Raw genomic sequence first — 26,919 nt, 5'->3', positions numbered from 1 at the left:
GCCACAGCTCCTTCAACAAAGCTCCTAAGATGTCTTGCCTTAGCCACAACAGTGCAAATATTCTCCCGCATCCCAACAGGCTCCGGCCTCATGCTTTAACTCGCTCAAGGGGTACAGCATTATCCAGGGACAAGGTTCAGCCATTTCAACCACTGATTCACAAACAATCAACTCTGGCACGCACGGCATTGCTACGTATCTGGCTACCATTCTAACAGCCTCAACTGGCAAAGATAATGCACCATTTTCAAGAATGCTAAAGAATTTCTCAACAAGGAATGTACACTGAAGTCGGAGCCAGAACAAACAAGCATGCCCCATGATGTCATAGGCCTTTTCACTTGGATACACTTTGCGGAGGCTATTGACATTGTGGGAAACATCTGAAATGAGGTAAGCATATTCATGCTGTTCATTTGCCTAGCCCCCACCCATGTTCTGGAAAGCTCTCACAGCTTCCCGAAGGCGGGAAGAACTCTGGCAAACTCAAACAACATCAGAGAATCATCAGCAGACCTGACTAATCCATCGCAGCACTCTGTTAAGCACAATACCACACTGAATTTACCTGACAGCCTTTCTGGTAAGCAGAGGCCAACTATACAAATCCTAGCACATGACTAGGAGGGTGCTACCGTGACATCTCAGGAGGGCTTTGAAAGCTTGTGGCTACCCAGACTGGGTCTTGGTTAAAACCTCCGCAAGGTCAGGAAAACAAACTGGGGAGAAGCAGAACACTTGGAGAAATATAGTCATCCCGTATGGAACTGGAGTGTCGGAAAAAGTCAGAAGGATCTTTAAGAAACATTGCATCCCTGTGTACTTCAAGGCCAGCAATACACTGGGACACAAGCTTGTCCATCCACACTATCTGTATTCCACATGATTAACACCTCTATCCAGGCGATTTGACATCATTTGACACCTTTAACCATGTCAAACTAGGCACTATTAGCTATGCAGGCTTCCTGACACCCAACAAGGGGATGATATAACTTGAAAAAGGGCGCTTCCACAATTCTCACACCTCCCCTCCTGTTCTTGGACAATCAACATCTACACATTCCATGGGAATTGGACTAAACATCTTCAGGTGTGAATAGAAATGCGGGGGTTCCTTCCTGAGACTCATGGGAAGCAAAGAAGTGGCTTGACTAAACCATGAAAGATCTTCAAGATTGCAGAACAAGACCAATTGATTGCGCCGGATTACTAGTCCATTTTCAAGGAATGTCGCCAGTGAATGCTCAATTGGCAGCCGTGCGAGGCGAGCCAAAGGACACGCTTTGTCTTCCTAGGTCGGTGTCAGACATGGCAGCGGGCCGGGCTAAGCTAAGGAGAAAAGGTGAGCGTCCCTGGGTGGGCTCGAACCACCAACCTTTCGGTTAACAGCCGAACGCGCTAACCGATTGCGCCACAGAGACCACACACGGAGCGTGCTTGAACTGGCCCGAAGGAGAAATGAAAGATCAACTCAAGGTGCCTAAAAAGCTTCCCAATTGCACATTTGTAGAGGCGAGGGATTGCCTTCTTTCTAAAAGGGAGAGACGCGGGGTAAAAAGCTCTTCCTTCGAGCCGGAATTGAACCAGCGACCTAAGGATTGCTACTATTATCTACTACAGTCCTCCGCTCTACCAGCTGAGCTATCGAAGGGAAGTCTGAGGTGTGCGGTAACACGTGACCCCTTGAATGCAAAGCCAGTGCTGAACACTTCGCATTTGACCTTCTGGGTTCAGCTATTGTTTGCTGCCGCCTCGGCCGGAAACTGCAAATGCCTTGGCAGATGTTATGTGGGAGGCTACGGCTTGGCCTTTGGCTCAGAGAGAAAAGGGTTTGGAAACAGCCAGCGCATTTGCTTGGGATCCTCCAAAGTCACAGCAAAAATGGTGATGTACCCTGTGCCCTGACAGCAAGTGAGCAGAGTAGCACTTGGAAGCACGTTGACTTTAGCCAAAGGAATTGTGCCGAAAGCTAGGAAAAAGGGCTCAGAGCCAGATAGCTGGAAGAGGCCTGGAAGAAGCAAAAGGCCATAGCCCGGCTAGCTCAGTCGGTAGAGCATGAGACTCTTAATCTCAGGGTCGTGGGTTCGAGCCCCACGTTGGGCGTGCGACACTGCCTCTTTTTGGCCCAGTGAAAGGCCTTTGCAAAACTTGGCACAACTCGGTCTCTCCAGTTCCTTCATGCGCACTGCACAATCACACCTTTACCATATCTACTGGCTCCGCTTACCTTCTCTCCACGAACGGGGAATTATTTTCCAGCTGATCTTCCTAGTGCTCACTTGCTACGGCAGCAAATCCACCTTGCGCACGAGGGGGATCTGTCGAGTCAATGTCATGCGTGGCCTTAATTGGACAGAGCTAGCAGCATGCTTGCTGCGCAGCCTTGCATTGGTGGTATAGTGGTGAGCATAGCTGCCTTCCAAGCAGTTGACCCGGGTTCGATTCCCGGCCAACGCAATCTCCTTCTTTGCGCCCTTGACAAAACACCACAGGGCCACAGCTCCTTCAACAAAGCTCCTAAGATGTCTTGCCTTAGCCACAACAGTGCAAATATTCTCCCGCATCCCAACAGGCTCCGGCCTCATGCTTTAACTCGCTCAAGGGGTACAGCATTATCCAGGGACAAGGTTCAGCCATTTCAACCACTGATTCACAAACAATCAACTCTGGCACGCACGGCATTGCTACGTATCTGGCTACCATTCTAACAGCCTCAACTGGCAAAGATAATGCACCATTTTCAAGAATGCTAAAGAATTTCTCAACAAGGAATGTACACTGAAGTCGGAGCCAGAACAAACAAGCATGCCCCATGATGTCATAGGCCTTTTCACTTGGATACACTTTGCGGAGGCTATTGACATTGTGGGAAACATCTGAAATGAGGTAAGCATATTCATGCTGTTCATTTGCCTAGCCCCCACCCATGTTCTGGAAAGCTCTCACAGCTTCCCGAAGGCGGGAAGAACTCTGGCAAACTCAAACAACATCAGAGAATCATCAGCAGACCTGACTAATCCATCGCAGCACTCTGTTAAGCACAATACCACACTGAATTTACCTGACAGCCTTTCTGGTAAGCAGAGGCCAACTATACAAATCCTAGCACATGACTAGGAGGGTGCTACCGTGACATCTCAGGAGGGCTTTGAAAGCTTGTGGCTACCCAGACTGGGTCTTGGTTAAAACCTCCGCAAGGTCAGGAAAACAAACTGGGGAGAAGCAGAACACTTGGAGAAATATAGTCATCCCGTATGGAACTGGAGTGTCGGAAAAAGTCAGAAGGATCTTTAAGAAACATTGCATCCCTGTGTACTTCAAGGCCAGCAATACACTGGGACACAAGCTTGTCCATCCACACTATCTGTATTCCACATGATTAACACCTCTATCCAGGCGATTTGACATCATTTGACACCTTTAACCATGTCAAACTAGGCACTATTAGCTATGCAGGCTTCCTGACACCCAACAAGGGGATGATATAACTTGAAAAAGGGCGCTTCCACAATTCTCACACCTCCCCTCCTGTTCTTGGACAATCAACATCTACACATTCCATGGGAATTGGACTAAACATCTTCAGGTGTGAATAGAAATGCTGGGGTTCCTTCCTGAGACTCATGGGAAGCAAAGAAGTGGCTTGACTAAACCATGAAAGATCTTCAAGATTGCAGAACAAGACCAATTGATTGCGCCGGATTACTAGTCCATTTTCAAGGAATGTCGCCAGTGAATGCTCAATTGGCAGCCGTGCGAGGCGAGCCAAAGGACACGCTTTGTCTTCCTAGGTCGGTGTCAGACATGGCAGCGGGCCGGGCTAAGCTAAGGAGAAAAGGTGAGCGTCCCTGGGTGGGCTCGAACCACCAACCTTTCGGTTAACAGCCGAACGCGCTAACCGATTGCGCCACAGAGACCACACACGGAGCGTGCTTGAACTGGCCCGAAGGAGAAATGAAAGATCAACTCAAGGTGCCTAAAAAGCTTCCCAATTGCACATTTGTAGAGGCGAGGGATTGCCTTCTTTCTAAAAGGGAGAGACGCGGGGTAAAAAGCTCTTCCTTCGAGTCGGAATTGAACCAGCGACCTAAGGATTGCTACTATTATCTACTACAGTCCTCCGCTCTACCAGCTGAGCTATCGAAGGGAAGTCTGAGGTGTGCGGTAACACGTGACCCCTTGAATGCAAAGCCAGTGCTGAACACTTCGCATTTGACCTTCTGGGTTCAGCTATTGTTTGCTGCCGCCTCGGCCGGAAACTGCAAATGCCTTGGCAGATGTTATGTGGGAGGCTACGGCTTGGCCTTTGGCTCAGAGAGAAAAGGGTTTGGAAACAGCCAGCGCATTTGCTTGGGATCCTCCAAAGTCACAGCAAAAATGGTGATGTACCCTGTGCCCTGACAGCAAGTGAGCAGAGTAGCACTTGGAAGCACGTTGACTTTAGCCAAAGGAATTGTGCCGAAAGCTAGGAAAAAGGGCTCAGAGCCAGATAGCTGGAAGAGGCCTGGAAGAGGCAAAAGGCCGTAGCCCGGCTAGCTCAGTCGGTAGAGCATGAGACTCTTAATCTCAGGGTCGTGGGTTCGAGCCCCACGTTGGGCGTGCGACACTGCCTCTCTTTGGCCCAGTGAAAGGCCTTTGCAAAACTTGGCACAACTCGGTCTCTCCAGTTCCTTCATGCGCACTGCACAATCACACCTTTACCATATCTACTGGCTCCGCTTACCTTCTCTCCACGAACGGGGAATTATTTTCCAGCTGATCTTCCTAGTGCTCACTTGCTACGGCAGCAAATCCACCTTGCGCACGAGGGGGATCTGTCGAGTCAATGTCATGCGTGGCCTTAATTGGACAGAGCTAGCAGCATGCTTGCTGCGCAGCCTTGCGTTGGTGGTATAGTGGTGAGCATAGCTGCCTTCCAAGCAGTTGACCCGGGTTCGATTCCCAGCCAACGCAATCTCCTTCTTTGCGCCCTTGACAAAACACCACAGGGCCACAGCTCCTTCAACAAAGCTCCTAAGATGTCTTGCCTTAGCCACAACAGTGCAAATATTCTCCCGCATCCCAACAGGCTCCGGCCTCATGCTTTAACTCGCTCAAGGGGTACAGCATTATCCAGGGACAAGGTTCAGCCATTTCAACCACTGATTCACAAACAATCAACTCTGGCACGCACGGCATTGCTACGTATCTGGCTACCATTCTAACAGCCTCAACTGGCAAAGATAATGCACCATTTTCAAGAATGCTAAAGAATTTCTCAACAAGGAATGTACACTGAAGTCGGAGCCAGAACAAACAAGCATGCCCCATGATGTCATAGGCCTTTTCACTTGGATACACTTTGCGGAGGCTATTGACATTGTGGGAAACATCTGAAATGAGGTAAGCATATTCATGCTGTTCATTTGCCTAGCCCCCACCCATGTTCTGGAAAGCTCTCACAGCTTCCCGAAGGCGGGAAGAACTCTGGCAAACTCAAACAACATCAGAGAATCATCAGCAGACCTGACTAATCCATCGCAGCACTCTGTTAAGCACAATACCACACTGAATTTACCTGACAGCCTTTCTGGTAAGCAGAGGCCAACTATACAAATCCTAGCACATGACTAGGAGGGTGCTACCGTGACATCTCAGGAGGGCTTTGAAAGCTTGTGGCTACCCAGACTGGGTCTTGGTTAAAACCTCCGCAAGGTCAGGAAAACAAACTGGGGAGAAGCAGAACACTTGGAGAAATATAGTCATCCCGTATGGAACTGGAGTGTCGGAAAAAGTCAGAAGGATCTTTAAGAAACATTGCATCCCTGTGTACTTCAAGGCCAGCAATACACTGGGACACAAGCTTGTCCATCCACACTATCTGTATTCCACATGATTAACACCTCTATCCAGGCGATTTGACATCATTTGACACCTTTAACCATGTCAAACTAGGCACTATTAGCTATGCAGGCTTCCTGACACCCAACAAGGGGATGATATAACTTGAAAAAGGGCGCTTCCACAATTCTCACACCTCCCCTCCTGTTCTTGGACAATCAACATCTACACATTCCATGGGAATTGGACTAAACATCTTCAGGTGTGAATAGAAATGCTGGGGTTCCTTCCTGAGACTCATGGGAAGCAAAGAAGTGGCTTGACTAAACCATGAAAGATCTTCAAGATTGCAGAACAAGACCAATTGATTGCGCCGGATTACTAGTCCATTTTCAAGGAATGTCGCCAGTGAATGCTCAATTGGCAGCCGTGCGAGGCGAGCCAAAGGACACGCTTTGTCTTCCTAGGTCGGTGTCAGACATGGCAGCGGGCCGGGCTAAGCTAAGGAGAAAAGGTGAGCGTCCCTGGGTGGGCTCGAACCACCAACCTTTCGGTTAACAGCCGAACGCGCTAACCGATTGCGCCACAGAGACCACACACGGAGCGTGCTTGAACTGGCCCGAAGGAGAAATGAAAGATCAACTCAAGGTGCCTAAAAAGCTTCCCAATTGCACATTTGTAGAGGCGAGGGATTGCCTTCTTTCTAAAAGGGAGAGACGCGGGGTAAAAAGCTCTTCCTTCGAGCCGGAATTGAACCAGCGACCTAAGGATTACTACTATTATCTACTACAGTCCTCCGCTCTACCAGCTGAGCTATCGAAGGGAAGTCGGAGGTGTGCGGTAACACGTGACCCCTTGAATGCAAAGCCAGTGCTGAACACTTCGCATTTGACCTTCTGGGTTGAGCTATTGTTTGCTGCCGCCTCGGCCGGAAACTGCAAATGCCTTGGCAGATGTTATGTGGGAGGCTACGGCTTGGCCTTTGGCTCAGAGAGAAAAGGGTTTGGAAACAGCCAGCGCATTTGCTTGGGATCCTCCAAAGTCACAGCAAAAATGGTGATGTACCCTGTGCCCTGACAGCAAGTGAGCAGAGTAGCACTTGGAAGCACGTTGACTTTAGCCAAAGGAATTGTGCCGAAAGCTAGGAACAAGGGCTCAGAGCCAGATAGCTGGAAGAGGCCTGGAAGAGGCAAAAGGCCGTAGCCCGGCTAGCTCAGTCGGTAGAGCATGAGACTCTTAATCTCAGGGTCGTGGGTTCGAGCCCCACGTTGGGCGTGCGACACTGCCTCTTTTTGGCCCAGTGAAAGGCCTTTGCAAAACTTGGCACAACTCGGTCTCTCCAGTTCCTTCATGCGCACTGCACAATCACACCTTTACCATATCTACTGGCTCCGCTTACCTTCTCTCCACGAACGGGGAATTATTTTCCAGCTGATCTTCCTAGTGCTCACTTGCTACGGCAGCAAATCCACCTTGCGCACGAGGGGGATCTGTCGAGTCAATGTCATGCGTGGCCTTAATTGGACAGAGCTAGCAGCATGCTTGCTGCACAGCCTTGCGTTGGTGGTATAGTGGTGAGCATAGCTGCCTTCCAAGCAGTTGACCCGGGTTCGATTCCCGGCCAACGCAATCTCCTTCTTTGCGCCCTTGACAAAACACCACAGGGCCACAGCTCCTTCAACAAAGCTCCTAAGATGTCTTGCCTTAGCCACAACAGTGCAAATATTCTCCCGCATCCCAACAGGCTCCGGCCTCATGCTTTAACTCGCTCAAGGGGTACAGCATTATCCAGGGACAAGGTTCAGCCATTTCAACCACTGATTCACAAACAATCAACTCTGGCACGCACGGCATTGCTACGTATCTGGCTACCATTCTAACAGCCTCAACTGGCAAAGATAATGCACCATTTTCAAGAATGCTAAAGAATTTCTCAACAAGGAATGTACACTGAAGTCGGAGCCAGAACAAACAAGCATGCCCCATGATGTCATAGGCCTTTTCACTTGGATACACTTTGCGGAGGCTATTGACATTGTGGGAAACATCTGAAATGAGGTAAGCATATTCATGCTGTTCATTTGCCTAGCCCCCACCCATGTTCTGGAAAGCTCTCACAGCTTCCCGAAGGCGGGAAGAACTCTGGCAAACTCAAACAACATCAGAGAATCATCAGCAGACCTGACTAATCCATCGCAGCACTCTGTTAAGCACAATACCACACTGAATTTACCTGACAGCCTTTCTGGTAAGCAGAGGCCAACTATACAAATCCTAGCACATGACTAGGAGGGTGCTACCGTGACATCTCAGGAGGGCTTTGAAAGCTTGTGGCTACCCAGACTGGGTCTTGGTTAAAACCTCCGCAAGGTCAGGAAAACAAACTGGGGAGAAGCAGAACACTTGGAGAAATATAGTCATCCCGTATGGAACTGGAGTGTCGGAAAAAGTCAGAAGGATCTTTAAGAAACATTGCATCCCTGTGTACTTCAAGGCCAGCAATACACTGGGACACAAGCTTGTCCATCCACACTATCTGTATTCCACATGATTAACACCTCTATCCAGGCGATTTGACATCATTTGACACCTTTAACCATGTCAAACTAGGCACTATTAGCTATGCAGGCTTCCTGACACCCAACAAGGGGATGATATAACTTGAAAAAGGGCGCTTCCACAATTCTCACACCTCCCCTCCTGTTCTTGGACAATCAACATCTACACATTCCATGGGAATTGGACTAAACATCTTCAGGTGTGAATAGAAATGCTGGGGTTCCTTCCTGAGACTCATGGGAAGCAAAGAAGTGGCTTGACTAAACCATGAAAGATCTTCAAGATTGCAGAACAAGACCAATTGATTGCGCCGGATTACTAGTCCATTTTCAAGGAATGTCGCCAGTGAATGCTCAATTGGCAGCCGTGCGAGGCGAGCCAAAGGACACGCTTTGTCTTCCTAGGTCGGTGTCAGACATGGCAGCGGGCCGGGCTAAGCTAAGGAGAAAAGGTGAGCGTCCCTGGGTGGGCTCGAACCACCAACCTTTCGGTTAACAGCCGAACGCGCTAACCGATTGCGCCACAGAGACCACACACGGAGCGTGCTTGAACTGGCCCGAAGGAGAAATGAAAGATCAACTCAAGGTGCCTAAAAAGCTTCCCAATTGCACATTTGTAGAGGCGAGGGATTGCCTTCTTTCTAAAAGGGAGAGACGCGGGGTAAAAAGCTCTTCCTTCGAGCCGGAATTGAACCAGCGACCTAAGGATTGCTACTATTATCTACTACAGTCCTCCGCTCTACCAGCTGAGCTATCGAAGGGAAGTCGGAGGTGTGAGGTAACACGTGACCCCTTGAATGCAAAGCCAGTGCTGAACACTTCGCATTTGACCTTCTGGGTTGAGCTATTGTTTGCTGCCGCCTCGGCCGGAAACTGCAAATGCCTTGGCAGATGTTATGTGGGAGGCTACGGCTTGGCCTTTGGCTCAGAGAGAAAAGGGTTTGGAAACAGCCAGCGCATTTGCTTGGGATCCTCCAAAGTCACAGCAAAAATGGTGATGTACCCTGTGCCCTGACAGCAAGTGAGCAGAGTAGCACTTGGAAGCACGTTGACTTTAGCCAAAGGAATTGTGCCGAAAGCTAGGAAAAAGGGCTCAGAGCCAGATAGCTGGAAGAGGCCTGGAAGAAGCAAAAGGCCATAGCCCGGCTAGCTCAGTCGGTAGAGCATGAGACTCTTAATCTCAGGGTCGTGGGTTCGAGCCCCACGTTGGGCGTGCGACACTGCCTCTTTTTGGCCCAGTGAAAGGCCTTTGCAAAACTTGGCACAACTCGGTCTCTCCAGTTCCTTCATGCGCACTGCACAATCACACCTTTACCATATCTACTGGCTCCGCTTACCTTCTCTCCACGAACGGGGAATTATTTTCCAGCTGATCTTCCTAGTGCTCACTTGCTACGGCAGCAAATCCACCTTGCGCACGAGGGGGATCTGTCGAGTCAATGTCATGCGTGGCCTTAATTGGACAGAGCTAGCAGCATGCTTGCTGCGCAGCCTTGCGTTGGTGGTATAGTGGTGAGCATAGCTGCCTTCCAAGCAGTTGACCCGGGTTCGATTCCCGGCCAACGCAATCTCCTTCTTTGCGCCCTTGACAAAACACCACAGGGCCACAGCTCCTTCAACAAAGCTCCTAAGATGTCTTGCCTTAGCCACAACAGTGCAAATATTCTCCCGCATCCCAACAGGCTCCGGCCTCATGCTTTAACTCGCTCAAGGGGTACAGCATTATCCAGGGACAAGGTTCAGCCATTTCAACCACTGATTCACAAACAATCAACTCTGGCACGCACGGCATTGCTACGTATCTGGCTACCATTCTAACAGCCTCAACTGGCAAAGATAATGCACCATTTTCAAGAATGCTAAAGAATTTCTCAACAAGGAATGTACACTGAAGTCGGAGCCAGAACAAACAAGCATGCCCCATGATGTCATAGGCCTTTTCACTTGGATACACTTTGCGGAGGCTATTGACATTGTGGGAAACATCTGAAATGAGGTAAGCATATTCATGCTGTTCATTTGCCTAGCCCCCACCCATGTTCTGGAAAGCTCTCACAGCTTCCCGAAGGCGGGAAGAACTCTGGCAAACTCAAACAACATCAGAGAATCATCAGCAGACCTGACTAATCCATCGCAGCACTCTGTTAAGCACAATACCACACTGAATTTACCTGACAGCCTTTCTGGTAAGCAGAGGCCAACTATACAAATCCTAGCACATGACTAGGAGGGTGCTACCGTGACATCTCAGGAGGGCTTTGAAAGCTTGTGGCTACCCAGACTGGGTCTTGGTTAAAACCTCCGCAAGGTCAGGAAAACAAACTGGGGAGAAGCAGAACACTTGGAGAAATATAGTCATCCCGTATGGAACTGGAGTGTCGGAAAAAGTCAGAAGGATCTTTAAGAAACATTGCATCCCTGTGTACTTCAAGGCCAGCAATACACTGGGACACAAGCTTGTCCATCCACACTATCTGTATTCCACATGATTAACACCTCTATCCAGGCGATTTGACATCATTTGACACCTTTAACCATGTCAAACTAGGCACTATTAGCTATGCAGGCTTCCTGACACCCAACAAGGGGATGATATAACTTGAAAAAGGGCGCTTCCACAATTCTCACACCTCCCCTCCTGTTCTTGGACAATCAACATCTACACATTCCATGGGAATTGGACTAAACATCTTCAGGTGTGAATAGAAATGCTGGGGTTCCTTCCTGAGACTCATGGGAAGCAAAGAAGTGGCTTGACTAAACCATGAAAGATCTTCAAGATTGCAGAACAAGACCAATTGATTGCGCCGGATTACTAGTCCATTTTCAAGGAATGTCGCCAGTGAATGCTCAATTGGCAGCCGTGCGAGGCGAGCCAAAGGACACGCTTTGTCTTCCTAGGTCGGTGTCAGACATGGCAGCGGGCCGGGCTAAGCTAAGGAGAAAAGGTGAGCGTCCCTGGGTGGGCTCGAACCACCAACCTTTCGGTTAACAGCCGAACGCGCTAACCGATTGCGCCACAGAGACCACACACGGAGCGTGCTTGAACTGGCCCGAAGGAGAAATGAAAGATCAACTCAAGGTGCCTAAAAAGCTTCCCAATTGCACATTTGTAGAGGCGAGGGATTGCCTTCTTTCTAAAAGGGAGAGACGCGGGGTAAAAAGCTCTTCCTTCGAGCCGGAATTGAACCAGCGACCTAAGGATTGCTACTATTATCTACTACAGTCCTCCGCTCTACCAGCTGAGCTATCGAAGGGAAGTCTGAGGTGTGCGGTAACACGTGACCCCTTGAATGCAAAGCCAGTGCTGAACACTTCGCATTTGACCTTCTGGGTTGAGCTATTGTTTGCTGCCGCCTCGGCCGGAAACTGCAAATGCCTTGGCAGATGTTATGTGGGAGGCTACGGCTTGGCCTTTGGCTCAGAGAGAAAAGGGTTTGGAAACAGCCAGCGCATTTGCTTGGGATCCTCCAAAGTCACAGCAAAAATGGTGATGTACCCTGTGCCCTGACAGCAAGTGAGCAGAGTAGCACTTGGAAGCACGTTGACTTTAGCCAAAGGAATTGTGCCGAAAGCTAGGAAAAAGGGCTCAGAGCCAGATAGCTGGAAGAGGCCTGGAAGAGGCAAAAGGCCATAGCCCGGCTAGCTCAGTCGGTAGAGCATGAGACTCTTAATCTCAGGGTCGTGGGTTCGAGCCCCACGTTGGGCATGCGACACTGCCTCTTTTTGGCCCAGTGAAAGGCCTTTGCAAAACTTGGCACAACTCGGTCTCTCCAGTTCCTTCATGCGCACTGCACAATCACACCTTTACCATATCTACTGGCTCCGCTTACCTTCTCTCCACGAACGGGGAATTATTTTCCAGCTGATCTTCCTAGTGCTCACTTGCTACGGCAGCAAATCCACCTTGCGCACGAGGGGGATCTGTCGAGTCAATGTCATGCGTGGCCTTAATTGGACAGAGCTAGCAGCATGCTTGCTGCGCAGCCTTGCGTTGGTGGTATAGTGGTGAGCATAGCTGCCTTCCAAGCAGTTGACCCAGGTTCGATTCCCGGCCAACGCAATCTCCTTCTTTGCGCCCTTGACAAAACACCACAGGGCCACAGCTCCTTCAACAAAGCTCCTAAGATGTCTTGCCTTAGCCACAACAGTGCAAATATTCTCCCGCATCCCAACAGGCTCCGGCCTCATGCTTTAACTCGCTCAAGGGGTACAGCATTATCCAGGGACAAGGTTCAGCCATTTCAACCACTGATTCACAAACAATCAACTCTGGCACGCACGGCATTGCTACGTATCTGGCTACCATTCTAACAGCCTCAACTGGCAAAGATAATGCACCATTTTCAAGAATGCTAAAGAATTTCTCAACAAGGAATGTACACTGAAGTCGGAGCCAGAACAAACAAGCATGCCCCATGATGTCATAGGCCTTTTCACTTGGATACACTTTGCGGAGGCTATTGACATTGTGGGAAACATCTGAAATGAGGTAAGCATATTCATGCTGTTCATTTGCCTAGCCCCCACCCATGTTCTGGAAAGCTCTCACAGCTTCCCGAAGGCGGGAAGAACTCTGGCAAACTCAAACAACATCAGAGAATCATCAGCAGACCTGACTAATCCATCGCAGCACTCTGTTAAGCACAATACCACACTGAATTTACCTGACAGTCTTTCTGGTAAGCAGAGGCCAACTATACAAATCCTAGCACATGACTAGGAGGGTGCTACCGTGACATCTCAGGAGGGCTTTGAAAGCTTGTGGCTACCCAGACTGGGTCTTGGTTAAAACCTCCGCAAGGTCAGGAAAACAAACTGGGGAGAAGCAGAACACTTGGAGAAATATAGTCATCCCGTATGGAACTGGAGTGTCGGAAAAAGTCAGAAGGATCTTTAAGAAACATTGCATCCCTGTGTACTTCAAGGCCAGCAATACACTGGGACACAAGCTTGTCCATCCACACTATCTGTATTCCACATGATTAACACCTCTATCCAGGCGATTTGACATCATTTCACACCTTTAACCATGTCAAACTAGGCACTATTAGCTATGCAGGCTTCCTGACACCCAACAAGGGGATGATATAACTTGAAAAAGGGCGCTTCCACAATTCTCACACCTCCCCTCCTGTTCTTGGACAATCAACATCTACACATTCCATGGGAATTGGACTAAACATCTTCAGGTGTGAATAGAAATGCTGGGGTTCCTTCCTGAGACTCATGGGAAGCAAAGAAGTGGCTTGACTAAACCATGAAAGATCTTCAAGATTGCAGAACAAGACCAATTGATTGCGCCGGATTACTAGTCCATTTTCAAAGAATGTCGCCAGGGAATGCTCAATTGGCAGCCGTGCGAGGCGAGCCAAAGGACACGCTTTGTCTTCCTAGGTCGGTGTCAGACATGGCAGCGGGCCGGGCTAAGCTAAGGAGAAAAGGTGAGCGTCCCTGGGTGGGCTCGAACCACCAACCTTTCGGTTAACAGCCGAACGCGCTAACCGATTGCGCCACAGAGACCACACATGGAGCGTGTTTGAACTGGCCCGAAGGAGAAATGAAATATCAACTCAAGGTGCCTAAAAAGCTTCCCAATTGCACATTTGTAGAGGCGAGGGATTGCCTTCTTTCTAAAAGGGAGAGACGCGGGGTAAAAAGCTCTTCCTTCGAGCCGGAATTGAACCAGCGACCTAAGGATTGCTACTATTATCTACTACAGTCCTCCGCTCTACCAGCTGAGCTATCGAAGGGAAGTCGGAGGTGTGCGGTAACACGTGACCCCTTGAATGCAAAGCCAGTGCTGAACACTTCGCATTTGACCTTCTGGGTTGAGCTATTGTTTGCTGCCGCCTCGGCCGGAAACTGCAAATGCCTTGGCAGATGTTATGTGGGAGGCTACGGCTTGGCCTTTGGCTCAGAGAGAAAAGAATTTGGAAAAAGCCAGCGCATTTGCTTGGGATCCTCCAAAGTCACAGCAAAAATGGTGATGTACCCTGTGCCCTGACAGCAAGTGAGCAGAGTAGCACTTGGAAGCACGTTGACTTTAGCCAAAGGAATTGTGCCGAAAGCTAGGAAAAAGGGCTCAGAGCCAGATAGCTGGAAGAGGCCTGGAAGAGGCAAAAGGCCGTAGCCCGGCTAGCTCAGTCGGTAGAGCATGAGACTCTTAATCTCAGGGTCGTGGGTTCGAGCCCCACGTTGGGCGTGCGACACTGCCTCTTTTTGGCCCAGTGAAAGGCCTTTGCAAAACTTGGCACAACTCGGTCTCTCCAGTTCCTTCATGCGCACTGCACAATCACACCTTTACCATATCTACTGGCTCCGCTTACCTTCTCTCCACGAACGGGGAATTATTTTCCAGCTGATCTTCCTAGTGCTCACTTGCTACGGCAGCAAATCCACCTTGCGCACGAGGGGGATCTGTCGAGTCAATGTCATGCGTGGCCTTAATTGGACAGAGCTAGCAGCATGCTTGCTGCGCAGCCTTGCGTTGGTGGTATAGTGGTGAGCATAGCTGCCTTCCAAGCAGTTGACCCGGGTTCGATTCCCGGCCAACGCAATCTCCTTCTTTGCGCCCTTGACAAAACACCACAGGGCCACAGCTCCTTCAACAAAGCTCCTAAGATGTCTTGCCTTAGCCTCAACAGTGCAAATATTCTCCCGCATCCCAACAGGCTCCGGCCTCATGCTTTAACTCGCTCAAGGGGTACAGCATTATCCAGGGACAAGGTTCAGCCATTTCAACCACTGATTCACAAACAATCAACTCTGGCACGCACGGCATTGCTACGTATCTGGCTACCATTCTAACAGCCTCAACTGGCAAAGATAATGCACCATTTTCAAGAATGCTAAAGAATTTCTCAACAAGGAATGTACACTGAAGTCGGAGCCAGAACAAACAAGCATGCCCCATGATGTCATAGGCCTTTTCACTTGGATACACTTTGCGGAGGCTATTGACATTGTGGGAAACATCTGAAATGAGGTAAGCATATTCATGCTGTTCATTTGCCTAGCCCCCACCCATGTTCTGGAAAGCTCTCACAGCTTCCCGAAGGCGGGAAGAACTCTGGCAAACTCAAACAACATCAGAGAATCATCAGCAGACCTGACTAATCCATCGCAGCACTCTGTTAAGCACAATACCACACTGAATTTACCTGACAGCCTTTCTGGTAAGCAGAGGCCAACTATACAAATCCTAGCACATGACTAGGAGGGTGCTACCGTGACATCTCAGGAGGGCTTTGAAAGCTTGTGGCTACCCAGACTGGGTCTTGGTTAAAACCTCCGCAAGGTCAGGAAAACAAACTGGGGAGAAGCAGAACACTTGGAGAAATATAGTCATCCCGTATGGAACTGGAGTGTCGGAAAAAGTCAGAAGGATCTTTAAGAAACATTGCATCCCTGTGTACTTCAAGGCCAGCAATACACTGGGACACAAGCTTGTCCATCCACACTATCTGTATTCCACATGATTAACACCTCTATCCAGGCGATTTGACATCATTTGACACCTTTAACCATGTCAAACTAGGCACTATTAGCTATGCAGGCTTCCTGACACCCAACAAGGGGATGATATAACTTGAAAAAGGGCGCTTCCACAATTCTCACACCTCCCCTCCTGTTCTTGGACAATCAACATCTACACATTCCATGGGAATTGGACTAAACATCTTCAGGTGTGAATAGAAATGCTGGGGTTCCTTCCTGAGACTCATGGGAAGCAAAGAAGTGGCTTGACTAAACCATGAAAGATCTTCAAGATTGCAGAACAAGACCAATTGATTGCGCCGGATTACTAGTCCATTTTCAAGGAATGTCGCCAGTGAATGCTCAATTGGCAGCCGTGCGAGGCGAGCCAAAGGACACGCTTTGTCTTCCTAGGTCGGTGTCAGACATGGCAGCGGGCCGGGCTAAGCTAAGGAGAAAAGGTGAGCGTCCCTGGGTGGGCTCGAACCACCAACCTTTCGGTTAACAGCCGAACGCGCTAACCGATTGCGCCACAGAGACCACACACGGAGCGTGCTTGAACTGGCCCGAAGGAGAAATGAAAGATCAACTCAAGGTGCCTAAAAAGCTTCCCAATTGCACATTTGTAGAGATGAGGGCTTGCCTTCTTTCTAAAAGGGAGAGACGCAGAGTAAAAAGCTCTTCCTTCGAGTCGGAATTTAACCAGCAACCTAAGGATTGCTACTATTATCTACTACAGTCCTCCGCTCTACCAGCTGAGCTATCGAAGGGAAGTCAGATGTGGGTGGTAACACTTGACCCCTTGAATGCAAAGCCAGTGTTGAACACTAAGCATTTGACCTTCTAGGTTGAGCTATTGTTTGCTGCCGCCTCGGCCAGAAAGGGCAAATGCCTTGGCAGATGTTATGTGGGAGGCTACGGCTTCACATTTTGCACAGAGAGAAAAGGGTTTTGAAACACCCAGCGCATTTTGTTGGGATCCTCCAAAGTCACAGCAAAAATGGTAATGTACCGCCCTGACAGCAAGTGAGCAGAGTAGTACTTGGAAGCACATTGACTTTAGCCAAAGGAATTTTTTTCAAAAGCTAGGAAAAAGTGCTCAGAGCCAGATAGCTGTAAGAGGCCTTGAAGAGGCAAAGGGCTAGCCCGGCTAGCTCAGTCAGTAGAGCATGACCTGTGGCCTATTGAAATCCCTTTCAGTACCTTAAAAACCATGGAGCATGATTTCTCTTGACTTTATTGTAGAGCTTCCCCCATCTGATGGGTTCACCACCATCTTTGTTGTGGTTGATCATCTGTCAAAAATTGCCCATTTCATACCCCTGAGAGGGTCTCCTTCTGCTGCTGAGACTGCTTCTGATTTCATTAAAGAATTTGTGAGGTTACATGGTATCCAATCGGGTTGTGCAGTTCACCTCTAAGTTCTGGAAAGCTCTGTGTGAGGCACTAGAGATCGAATTTCAATTTTCTTCTGCGTATCATCCACAAACGAATGTGCAAACTGAGAGAACAAACCAGACCCTTGAACAGTATCTACGATGTTTCTCTTCTTACTCACAGGATGACTGGGTGTCTCTCCTTCCATTGGCAGAATTTGCATATAACAATTCTATCCACTCTGCTACCAAACAGTCCTCTTTTTATGCCAACTATGGATACCATCCTTCCTTTCTCCCTGAAATGCCGGGGGAACCCGCTGTCCCGGCGGTTCAAGAAAGGCTGGATTTCCTCAATAGGAATGTTCAAATGTTACGAGAAACTATTTTGGAGGCTCAGGCAAATAACAAGAGATTTTTTTGACAGAAAAAGAAGTGGGAATCTGAATATAAAACCAGGAGATACGATCTTGCTATCTACAACAAACTTGAAATTGAGCTGACCTTCAAAGAAGCTTGGTCCGAGGTACCTGGGACCATTTACAATCAAAAGAAAGATTAATCCTGCAGCTTTTGATTTAATGTTACCAAAGAATATGAAGATCCATCCCATATTCCATGTCTCTTTATTAAAACCAAAATTTCCAAGTCTATTTCCCGATCGAGGTCCAGAATCTCCTGCTCCACTGCTTGTCGAAGGTAATGAGGAATATGAAGTAGAAGCCATCCTAGACTGTAGAAAGAGGGGTGGTTAAACCCAGTTCCTCATCAAATGGAAAGTCTACAGTCCAGAGGATAATTCCTGGGAACCATCTGCTAATGTCCATGTTCCACGGTTAGTGCAAGCTTACCTTCATCTTCATCCCGAAAAACAAGTTTTAGTAGGCATCCGGAGGCTGCCCCTAAGGGGGGGGCAATGTAAGGGAATTAAAATTAATGGTGCAGCGCTAACTACATAAGTGAATACAAATAAATGTTTATCCATAAATTAATAAAAATGCTACTAAATCAACAAACCAAAAATATACATATAACAATAAAGTGCTAATCAGAACCGTGATAACACAAAAGTGGACAATACTAGTGTATTGGTCACCTTAGTGACCTAAAAATAGTGATGAACACACACAATATATAATGAAATAAACTGGTGTTAAGTATCCTTGGTAATAATCAAAAAACCTTTTGAAGCAAGTGCTAATAAGTCCATAAAGTAGCAAGTGCTGATAAAACGTGATAAAAAACCATGCAATGTGTTAAACGTGAACACTTCATGCAAGTGTCGGCACACTTTAAATCCACTCCAGCTGCAGTGCCTCCTCACCTCCTTCCTGTTACCCAAAAGGGCCCAACAAGCATTCAGGATCACTCTGGATCCTTTATATCTCTGGCTAATATCTCTCCAGAAAGCCAAGGATCATAAACGGTCTTCTGTTCAGCCTCTAAATGCTTCCTCCTCTGCCTTTTATAAGGATACTCTGTAGGGTATATTACTCACAATCCCAGTGAGTAATAAAAAGATCCTCCATAGTGTAGTAATATTAATAATGCATTCTTTATTTAAACATAAGAAGTACACTCACTTGAACCTGCAGTCCCTTCCTCCTGCTGTATGTGGGTATGCTGCATCCATATGGTACTTCCTGGGTGTACTGGGTATACTAAGATGTTGATTTATTAGCACTTTATTATTTAAGGATACACATTTATTTTTATTCATTTTTATTGACTTTTGTAGTTAGCGCTGCACCATTCATTTTCATTCATTTTTATTGTTCTGATTGGTATTAACATTGGGTGTTGGCCGCTACTGGTTAGGGTATTTCCGTATCAGCGCAGGAGGATTTTTAGTTTTTCTTTTCACAATGTAAGGGAATTCTCATGAGACGGCTGGTGAATAGACATGCGCATGTGCACAGAAATGCACGATCACGCACATGCACACGCACAGTGATGATTGGCACCAGACGGATTTTTTAAAAGGTGCCTCTGCCTGTGCTGAGTGCTGACTGGTCTTCAGCTGTTCCTCATTCCTGCTCGTTCCTGTGTGATTTCCTTGTTGCTTACTCGGCTTGTTCCTGACCTAACTCTGATTACTCTCCTGCTTGATACTGGTTTCTGACTTTGGCTCTGCTCCTGACTTTGGCTTGTTTCTGATTTGGTACCTCGCAGTCCGCCCGTTGATGACCCTGGCTATTCCTATAACATTGCTCCTGTCTCCCATCCCTGCTTCCTGCTTTGCTCTGGTGCACACCTGGCGATCTACCATACCAGCTCTGCATATCACTACTGATCCTGAATCGGAGGTTCATCAGTCTTCCAAAGTCTCCAACTGCAACAGCTGCAAACAACATCTGCTGGCGCTCTTGTCCCCCTGGTCCCTAGACAACCTCTGTTCCAATTCCAGTGGGGTCAAGGCTAGTGACACAAGTGAGGCCAACCTCGTCATTTCAGTCTCCAATCAGGTACGTGACAAGCTCCTGGAACAGGGCAGAGATGGTTAAAGTGAGATCCTTAACTGTTTCAGGAATACCCCGTAGGTGTAAGTTACCACAATGAGTACGGTTCCCGAAATCTTCAAGCTGGAGCAGGGTGTCCGCCAATTCTTTCTTAAGGTCGCTCAGATCCTGCTCATGATTTTCAATCACCGTGACCACAGTATCCATTTTATCCTCAAGATCATTTGTACGATTGCCCAGCTCTCTGATTTCTCTATAGAGACGCTCTGCCAGCCTGGAAGTAGCGGAAGATAATTCTGCCTGCAGCATGGATTTAAAGTGATCCAGGAGCTCAGCATCCCGAAGGGCCTCTGCAAGGGGCTGCAGGGGCACTTCTGAAGCAATTTCTGTGTCATAGGCGGGATCCAATTCACCTGTGAGTAGCGTTCTGGATGGGTCCAAAATTGTGGCCAGGGCTTCAGAGGGAACCGCCGGTGAGTAGGCTGCAAGCACTGGTGTGGACTGCCAGGCACTGGAAGTGTGGGCGGCCCCTGTTTTTTCCCTATACTGTAGATGCGGGTGCGCAATAGCGATCCAGGGGAGGGTAGCGGGAGAGCAGATTACCCCACTGGGATCCAGTGGGTTGGCCTATGTGTCAGGTGGGAGGGAGTGTGCCAACTATGAGCTTATCTTCGGTTGCTGCTCACAAGAGCCCCCGGAAGATTTCTTTTTTTACACAAGATTTTGGAAAATGACAATTTTTTTTTACACAAAGTTGTCATTTGAATTGTATATTGCTTACACATGCCATGGGTATAATTGTAATTGCAGCATAAAATATATTCTGCTACTTCTCCCGAGTATGGGGATACCACATGTGTTAGATTTTTTGGGAGCCTAACTGCATACAGGAGCACAAAATCCAATGAACCCTTTGAAAGCCTGAAGGTGTGTAATTTCCTCATTTCACTTTCTCACTACCTATCACAGTTTCAGAGTCCCTGAAATTCCAGAATAGCACAACCACCCACAAATAATCCCTTTTTGGAAAGTAGACACCCCAAACTATTTGCTGAGAGGCATGTTGAGTTAATGGAATACTTTATTTTTTACCACAAATTTTTGGAAAATGACAAAAAAATATTTTTACACAAAGTTGTCAATTAAATGATATATTGCTCACACATGCCATGGTTATATTTGGGATTTCACCCCAAAATACATTCTGCTACTTCTCCCAAGCATGGGAATGCCACGTGTGCAAGACTTTTTGGGAGCCTACCTGCATACAGGAGCCCAAAATCCAATGAACCCTTTGAAAGCCTGAAGGTGTGTAATTTCCTCATTTCACTTCCTCACTACCTATCACAGTTTCAGAGTCCCTGAAATTACAGAATAGCACAACCACCCACAAATAATCCCTTTTTGGAAAGTAGACACCCCAAACTATTTGCTGAGAGGCATGTTGAGTTAATGAAATACTTTATTTTTTACCACATACTTTTGGAAAATGACCAAAAAAATTTTTTACACAAAGTTGTCAATTAAATGATATATTGCTCACACATGCCATGGATATATTTGGGATTTCACCCACAAGTTTTTGGAAAATGACATTTTTTTTACACAAAGTTGTCACTTAACTGATATATTGCACACACATGCCATGGATATATGTTGAATTACTCTTCAAAATAAATTCTGCTACTTCTCCTGAGTAGACTTTTTGGCAGTCTAGCCAAGTACAGGACCACAAAGTTTGGGGTGTCTTCTTTCCAAAAATGGGTCATTTATGGGGGGGTGTTAATATGGCAGAATTAGATGTTTATGCCACACATCACTCACTCTTCTAACCACTTGGAGACCAAGCCTTTCTTGACACTTTTTGTTCACATGAAAATAATCTGTATTTTTGCTAGAAAATTACTTTGAACCCCCAAATATTATATATTTTTTAAAGCAGGTGCCCTAGAGAATAAAATGGTGGGTGTTGCAATGTTTTGTCACACTGTACTAACACAGCAATTTTTTAAATGCAAATATTTTGAGAAAATACACTTTTTTGAATTTGAACTACTTCCCATCCAGATATTGTACATAAATGGCTGGACAGTGGCAGCGCAGGGGTGGGTGGCTGTTTATAAATGGTCTCCCTGCCCTCTGCTTGTGCACGCTCCCTGGGAGCATGGAGCACCGTGATCCAGTGCCTGCTGTGTCCTCCGGATACAGTGGAACACAGATCGTTATATGGGACCTCTGTGTGAGGTCCCGATCACGTGATCATTGATTGGCCAATCAGTGATCACATGAAGAGTATAAGCAAGATGTTCCTTCTGACATCATTGCTTACTACGTGTGAAATCTGTGAATGATCACAGAGGTCACATGGTACAAGGCTATTCACAACAGCCTTGTACCATGTGACAAGCTATGACCAATCACAGCTCACACAGTATTTCTCAATGTCTGCAAGAATGCAACCAGAGAGAAGGAGAAATGGTTGCTTTTACAGCCTTTATGGGTGTAAAAGCAATCAGTGTAAAAAAAAAAAAATCTTCATAACCCCCCACAAGTAGTACCATGGTGACACTGTACTGCTAGGGTGACAGTATGTAAAAAAAACCCATAAATAATAATAAAAATAAAATAAAAATGTAAAAAAAAATTTAAATTATAATTTTTGGTTATACACTAATTTGAGTTATTTTATTTTTACTAAAAAGATAACTGAAGCAATTTTGGCCAAGATTTATGAAGAAAGACTATTTATTTGCAAAATTTTATAAGAAAAACACTTTTTTCAAAATTTGTGAACATTTTCATTTATATAGCAAAAAAATAAAAATCCCAGTGGTGAATAAATACCACCAAAATAAATCTTTAACTGTCTCAAAAAAATGCTAAAAAAATCATATGGGTACAGTGTTGCATGACCGCACAATTTTCATTCAAAGTGTGATAGCGCTGAAAGCTGAAAATTGGTCTGGGCAGGAAGGGGGTAAAAGTGTCCAGACTTGAAGTGGTTAATGCACAAAAACACAAAATATTGGTCAATTGTTTGGTACAATATAAAATATGATCTTATTGTGACTAAATACTAACGAAACCAAAATGATGCAGCGCTACCCTAATAATAAAATAATACAGTATGGCAAAAACAAACAAAGTGACATAAATACAGTCATGGCCGAAATTGTTGGCACCCTTGATATTTCTCCAGGAAATCATGTATTTCTCACGAAACGTATTGCATTAACACATGTTTTGCTATACACATGTTTATTCCCTTTGTGTGTATTGGGACAAAACAAAAAAAGGGAGGAAAGAAAGCAAATTCGACATAATGTCACACAAACCTCCAAAAATGGGCTGGACAAAAGTATTGGCACCCTTTCACAACTGCGGATAAATAAGAATGTTACAAGCATGTGATGCTCCTGTAAACTCACCTGGGGCAAGTAACAGGTGTGGGCAATATAGAAATCACACCTGAAAGCAGATAAAAAGGAGAGACGTTCACTTAACCTTTGCATTGTGTGTCTGTCTGTGCCACACTAAGCATGGACAACAGAAAGAGGAGACGAGAACTGTCTGAGGACCTGAGAACCAAAATTGTGGCAAAATATCAACAATCTCAAGGTTACAAGTCCATCTCCAGAGAACTAGATTTGCCTTTGTCCACAGTGCGCAACATTATCAAGAAGTTTGCAACCCATGGCACTGTAGCTAATCTCCCTGGTCGTGGACGGATGAGGAAAATTGATGAAAGATTGCAACGCAGAATAGTCCGGATGGTGGATAAGCAGCCCCAAACATGTTCCAAAGACATTCAAGCTGTCCTGCAGGCTCAGGGAGCATCAGTGTCAGCGCGAACTATCCGTCGACATTTAAATGAAATGAAACGCTATGGCAGGAGACCCAGGAGGACCCCACTGCTGACACAGAGACATAAAAAAGCAAGACTACAGTTTGCCAAAATGTACTTGAGTAAGCCAAAAGCCTTCTGGGAAAACGTCTTGTGGACAGATGAGACCAAGATAGAGCTTTTCGGTAAAGCACATCATTCTACTGTTTACCGAAAACGGAATGAGGCCTACAAAGAACAAAACACAGTACCTACGGTAAAATATGGTGGAGGTTCAATGATGTTTTGGGGTTGTTTTGCTGCCTCTGGCACTGGGTGCCTTGACTGTGTGCAAGGCATCATGAAATCTGAGGATTACCAAAGGATTTTGGGTCGCACTGTAGGGCCCAGTGTCAGAAAGCTGGGTTTGCGTCCAAGATCCTGGGTCTTCCAGCAGGACAATGACCCCAAACATACGTCAAAAAGCACTCAGAAATGGATGGCAAAGAAGCGCTGGAGAGTTCTGAAGTGGCCAGCAATGAGCCCAGATCTAAATCCCATTGAACACCTGTGGAGAGATCTTAAAATTGCTGTTGGGAAAAGGTGTCCTTCCAATAAGAGAGACCTGGAGCTGTTTGCAAAGGAAGAGTGGTCCAAAATTCCGGGTGAGAGGTGTCAGAAGCTTATTGATGGTTATAGGAAGCGACTGATTTCAGTTATGTTTTCCAAAGGGTGTGCAACCAAATATTAAGTTAAGGGTGCCAATACTTTTGTCCAGCCCATTTTTGGGGTTTTGTGTGACATTATGTCATATTTGCTTTTCTGCCTCTGTTTTATATTTGTTCCAATACATACAAAGGGAATAAACATGTGTATAGCAAAACATGTGTTAATGCAATACCTTTTTTGTGTGAAATACTTGATTTTCAGGAAAAATATCAAGGGTGCCAACAATTTCGGCCATGACTGTATATATATGTGACAAAAAAATCAGTGGATTGATCCACTCTGGGGATCTCAATATAAAGTGACATAAAACATACACACGTGCCAATAAATCAGTGGATTGATCCTCTCTGGGATCTCAAGTGAAAAAGTGATCACACCTGATATAAAAAAACAGGAACCAATACCCCCACTATCCAAAATAGGATCATACACAAAATAAAATAAAACACAAATAAGCGTCAATCCCTAAATAGGGATCAATAAATTCATGCAAATGATGGTGAAAATGAGAACGTGAACCCCTAACAGGGATCAACAATATCATGCAGATCGTGACAAATAATGGCTAAATTAAGCCAAAAAGTAAATAGTGACATAAAATGGATCCCTAAATGTGGGATCAATTAAAAACAATAGTGCTAAAAAACACACATGCAAAAAGTATATTTATGAGCAAACACATAAAAAAAATAATAAGTGAACATATAATAGTCCGTAAACATGTGATTTGAGAGTCCCTATTAAAACGGATTTACACTGTGGGAGGTTTCTTTTTATCTTTATCCTATCTGTGAGTTGTTGGCTGTCTACTTTATACTGGAGGGGACCTGGCTGTTCCTAGTGAGGGGGATATCATCTACCTGAGCAGGTGTCCATTACCAGTGAAGATTCCTGGCTTCAAATAACAAGTGTTTTGGCCCTTTGAGGGTCGCATCAAGGATGTGAGGGGGCATTTTAGCCACATACGGATTATTTCCATCGGTGGTGATGCACATTCACAATATCACCTGCACTTAGGAGTAATTGGAACGTTTTTGATGTATATGCACCCATTTGAACTTGGTTGTTTTAAGTTTTTTTATTTTTTCATTTTTTATTTTTTTTTTGTTTACGGACTATTATATGTTCACTTATTTTTTTTTATGTGTTTGCTTATAAATATACTTTTTGTACGTGTTTTTTGGCACTATTGTATTTAATTGATCCCACATTTAGGGATCCATTTTATGTCACTATTTACTTTTTGGCTTAATTTAGCCATTATTTGTCACGATCTGCATGATATTGTTGATCCCTGTTAGGAGTTCACGTTCTCATTTTCACCATCATTTGCATGAATTTATTGATCCCTATATAGGGATTGACGCTTATTTGTGTTTTATTTTATTTTGTGTATGATCCTATTTTGGATAGTGGGGGTATTGGTTCCTGGTTTTTTATACCAGGTGTGATCACTTTTTCACTTGAGATCCCAGAGATGAACAATCCATTGATTTATTGGAACGTATATATATATATCTTATGTCACTTTATATTGAGATCCCCAGAGAGGATCAATCCACTGATTTTTTTGTCACATATATATATTTATGTCACTTTGTTTTTGCCATATTGTATTATTTTATTATTAGGGTATCGCTGCATCATTTTGGTTTCGTTAGTTTTTATTTCCACATAGTATATGGTTACGTGCTAGCAGCTCCCACTCACCTAATTTATCATGTAATATTATTTTGACTAAATACATACCCAACATGACTTGCTTTAAAACTGCACACGCCCCGTGCAACATCAACAAACTACATACATTTTTAATATCCATAGGCAGCCTGTGGGCTGAATGAAAAAAAGAGAAGAAATCTCTGTCAGAAAAAGTGTGTAGCATGCCCACCATTAGAATAGACCGCCCTGCATGCATGCACTTCTAATGTTGGGCATACATGAAATGCTTTTTTTTTCGTTCAGCCTGTGGGCAGAACGAAAAAAGAAAACTAATAGATTCTTCTGTTCACATAGTTTGATGTGGATGAAGAAATCTGTCAAAATTTTTTTTTTAAATATGTTGAAGCATAGGAGCAATCCACCCACTGACCACCCCTGTCCCCCTTGCTTGGGCACATATGTTCTTTTTCTCAAGTGTTAATGAGAAATCTCATCCAACAGCACTGCACACACTGACGTATATTCTGAGAGCACACCCTGTTGCTGTCAGAATAAACAGATCAGTGCTGCAGCTGAATGGCATTCCTGCAAAGACAACAACAATGATTAGCAATAAAACAGTAATTCAAAAAAATTACAATTTTTTTTACTTTTTTTGTTTTATTTTTTACTTTTTTTCACTATTTTTTTCTTTTTTTTTTTTAAACTGTAAAATTTCCAGAATGTTAGGGTCTCTCAAAATGCGATAGCCAGTTTTCTGACTACCTAACATCTTTCGAGACCCTGTGTAAATATGTGCCCTATACTGTGCCATGCTGTACTAATACTCCACTAGTGTGTGGTAGCGACGGAAGCAGTTCTTCAGGCAGAGACCAGGTTGGCCAGGACAGGAGGGACAAAAAAAGTGAGTGTCATGCCTAATTCCCTGTCTGCTACAGACATGACTTCTTTTTTGGGTTGGGGTACCAGGAATGGTATCAGGAAAATTCCTCTCATGCAGCCAGCTCACT

The 26,919-nt window shown here is 45.8% G+C and overlaps 18 non-coding genes across 18 annotated transcripts; 6 read left to right on the top strand and 12 right to left on the bottom strand.

The window, feature by feature from the left end:
* Positions 1-1,350: 1,350 nt before the first annotated feature.
* TRNAN-GUU (transfer RNA asparagine (anticodon GUU)) lies at positions 1,351-1,424 on the bottom strand. The gene has a single exon. It is a non-coding gene; the product is annotated as a tRNA-Asn (tRNA).
* Positions 1,425-1,566: 142 nt separating this feature from the next.
* TRNAY-GUA (transfer RNA tyrosine (anticodon GUA)) lies at positions 1,567-1,654 on the bottom strand. The gene is given in 2 exon segments: positions 1,567-1,602; positions 1,618-1,654. It is a non-coding gene; the product is annotated as a tRNA-Tyr (tRNA).
* A 379-nt stretch (positions 1,655-2,033) lies between these two features.
* Positions 2,034-2,106, top strand: TRNAK-CUU (transfer RNA lysine (anticodon CUU)). The gene has a single exon. It is a non-coding gene; the product is annotated as a tRNA-Lys (tRNA).
* A 1,740-nt stretch (positions 2,107-3,846) lies between these two features.
* TRNAN-GUU (transfer RNA asparagine (anticodon GUU)) lies at positions 3,847-3,920 on the bottom strand. The gene has a single exon. It is a non-coding gene; the product is annotated as a tRNA-Asn (tRNA).
* A 609-nt stretch (positions 3,921-4,529) lies between these two features.
* Positions 4,530-4,602, top strand: TRNAK-CUU (transfer RNA lysine (anticodon CUU)). The gene has a single exon. It is a non-coding gene; the product is annotated as a tRNA-Lys (tRNA).
* A 1,740-nt stretch (positions 4,603-6,342) lies between these two features.
* On the bottom strand, positions 6,343-6,416 carry TRNAN-GUU (transfer RNA asparagine (anticodon GUU)). The gene has a single exon. It is a non-coding gene; the product is annotated as a tRNA-Asn (tRNA).
* A 142-nt stretch (positions 6,417-6,558) lies between these two features.
* TRNAY-GUA (transfer RNA tyrosine (anticodon GUA)) lies at positions 6,559-6,646 on the bottom strand. The gene is given in 2 exon segments: positions 6,559-6,594; positions 6,610-6,646. It is a non-coding gene; the product is annotated as a tRNA-Tyr (tRNA).
* Positions 6,647-7,025: 379 nt separating this feature from the next.
* TRNAK-CUU (transfer RNA lysine (anticodon CUU)) lies at positions 7,026-7,098 on the top strand. Its single transcript has one exon. It is a non-coding gene; the product is annotated as a tRNA-Lys (tRNA).
* A 1,740-nt stretch (positions 7,099-8,838) lies between these two features.
* Positions 8,839-8,912, bottom strand: TRNAN-GUU (transfer RNA asparagine (anticodon GUU)). Its single transcript has one exon. It is a non-coding gene; the product is annotated as a tRNA-Asn (tRNA).
* Positions 8,913-9,054: 142 nt separating this feature from the next.
* Positions 9,055-9,142, bottom strand: TRNAY-GUA (transfer RNA tyrosine (anticodon GUA)). The gene is given in 2 exon segments: positions 9,055-9,090; positions 9,106-9,142. It is a non-coding gene; the product is annotated as a tRNA-Tyr (tRNA).
* Positions 9,143-9,521: 379 nt separating this feature from the next.
* TRNAK-CUU (transfer RNA lysine (anticodon CUU)) lies at positions 9,522-9,594 on the top strand. The gene has a single exon. It is a non-coding gene; the product is annotated as a tRNA-Lys (tRNA).
* A 1,740-nt stretch (positions 9,595-11,334) lies between these two features.
* Positions 11,335-11,408, bottom strand: TRNAN-GUU (transfer RNA asparagine (anticodon GUU)). The gene has a single exon. It is a non-coding gene; the product is annotated as a tRNA-Asn (tRNA).
* Positions 11,409-11,550: 142 nt separating this feature from the next.
* Positions 11,551-11,638, bottom strand: TRNAY-GUA (transfer RNA tyrosine (anticodon GUA)). Its single transcript is given in 2 exon segments — positions 11,551-11,586; positions 11,602-11,638. It is a non-coding gene; the product is annotated as a tRNA-Tyr (tRNA).
* A 379-nt stretch (positions 11,639-12,017) lies between these two features.
* On the top strand, positions 12,018-12,090 carry TRNAK-CUU (transfer RNA lysine (anticodon CUU)). Its single transcript has one exon. It is a non-coding gene; the product is annotated as a tRNA-Lys (tRNA).
* A 1,740-nt stretch (positions 12,091-13,830) lies between these two features.
* TRNAN-GUU (transfer RNA asparagine (anticodon GUU)) lies at positions 13,831-13,904 on the bottom strand. Its single transcript has one exon. It is a non-coding gene; the product is annotated as a tRNA-Asn (tRNA).
* A 142-nt stretch (positions 13,905-14,046) lies between these two features.
* On the bottom strand, positions 14,047-14,134 carry TRNAY-GUA (transfer RNA tyrosine (anticodon GUA)). Its single transcript is given in 2 exon segments — positions 14,047-14,082; positions 14,098-14,134. It is a non-coding gene; the product is annotated as a tRNA-Tyr (tRNA).
* A 379-nt stretch (positions 14,135-14,513) lies between these two features.
* Positions 14,514-14,586, top strand: TRNAK-CUU (transfer RNA lysine (anticodon CUU)). The gene has a single exon. It is a non-coding gene; the product is annotated as a tRNA-Lys (tRNA).
* A 1,740-nt stretch (positions 14,587-16,326) lies between these two features.
* TRNAN-GUU (transfer RNA asparagine (anticodon GUU)) lies at positions 16,327-16,400 on the bottom strand. The gene has a single exon. It is a non-coding gene; the product is annotated as a tRNA-Asn (tRNA).
* Positions 16,401-26,919: the final 10,519 nt, after the last annotated feature.

This window comes from Staurois parvus, unplaced genomic scaffold (assembly GCF_062004578.1).
Source record: "Staurois parvus isolate SC_StPar_1 unplaced genomic scaffold, SC_StPar_1.0 ptg000860l, whole genome shotgun sequence".
NCBI classification, from domain to species: Eukaryota; Metazoa; Chordata; class Amphibia; order Anura; family Ranidae; genus Staurois; species Staurois parvus.
This window is presented reverse-complemented; position numbering and strand designations above follow the sequence as displayed.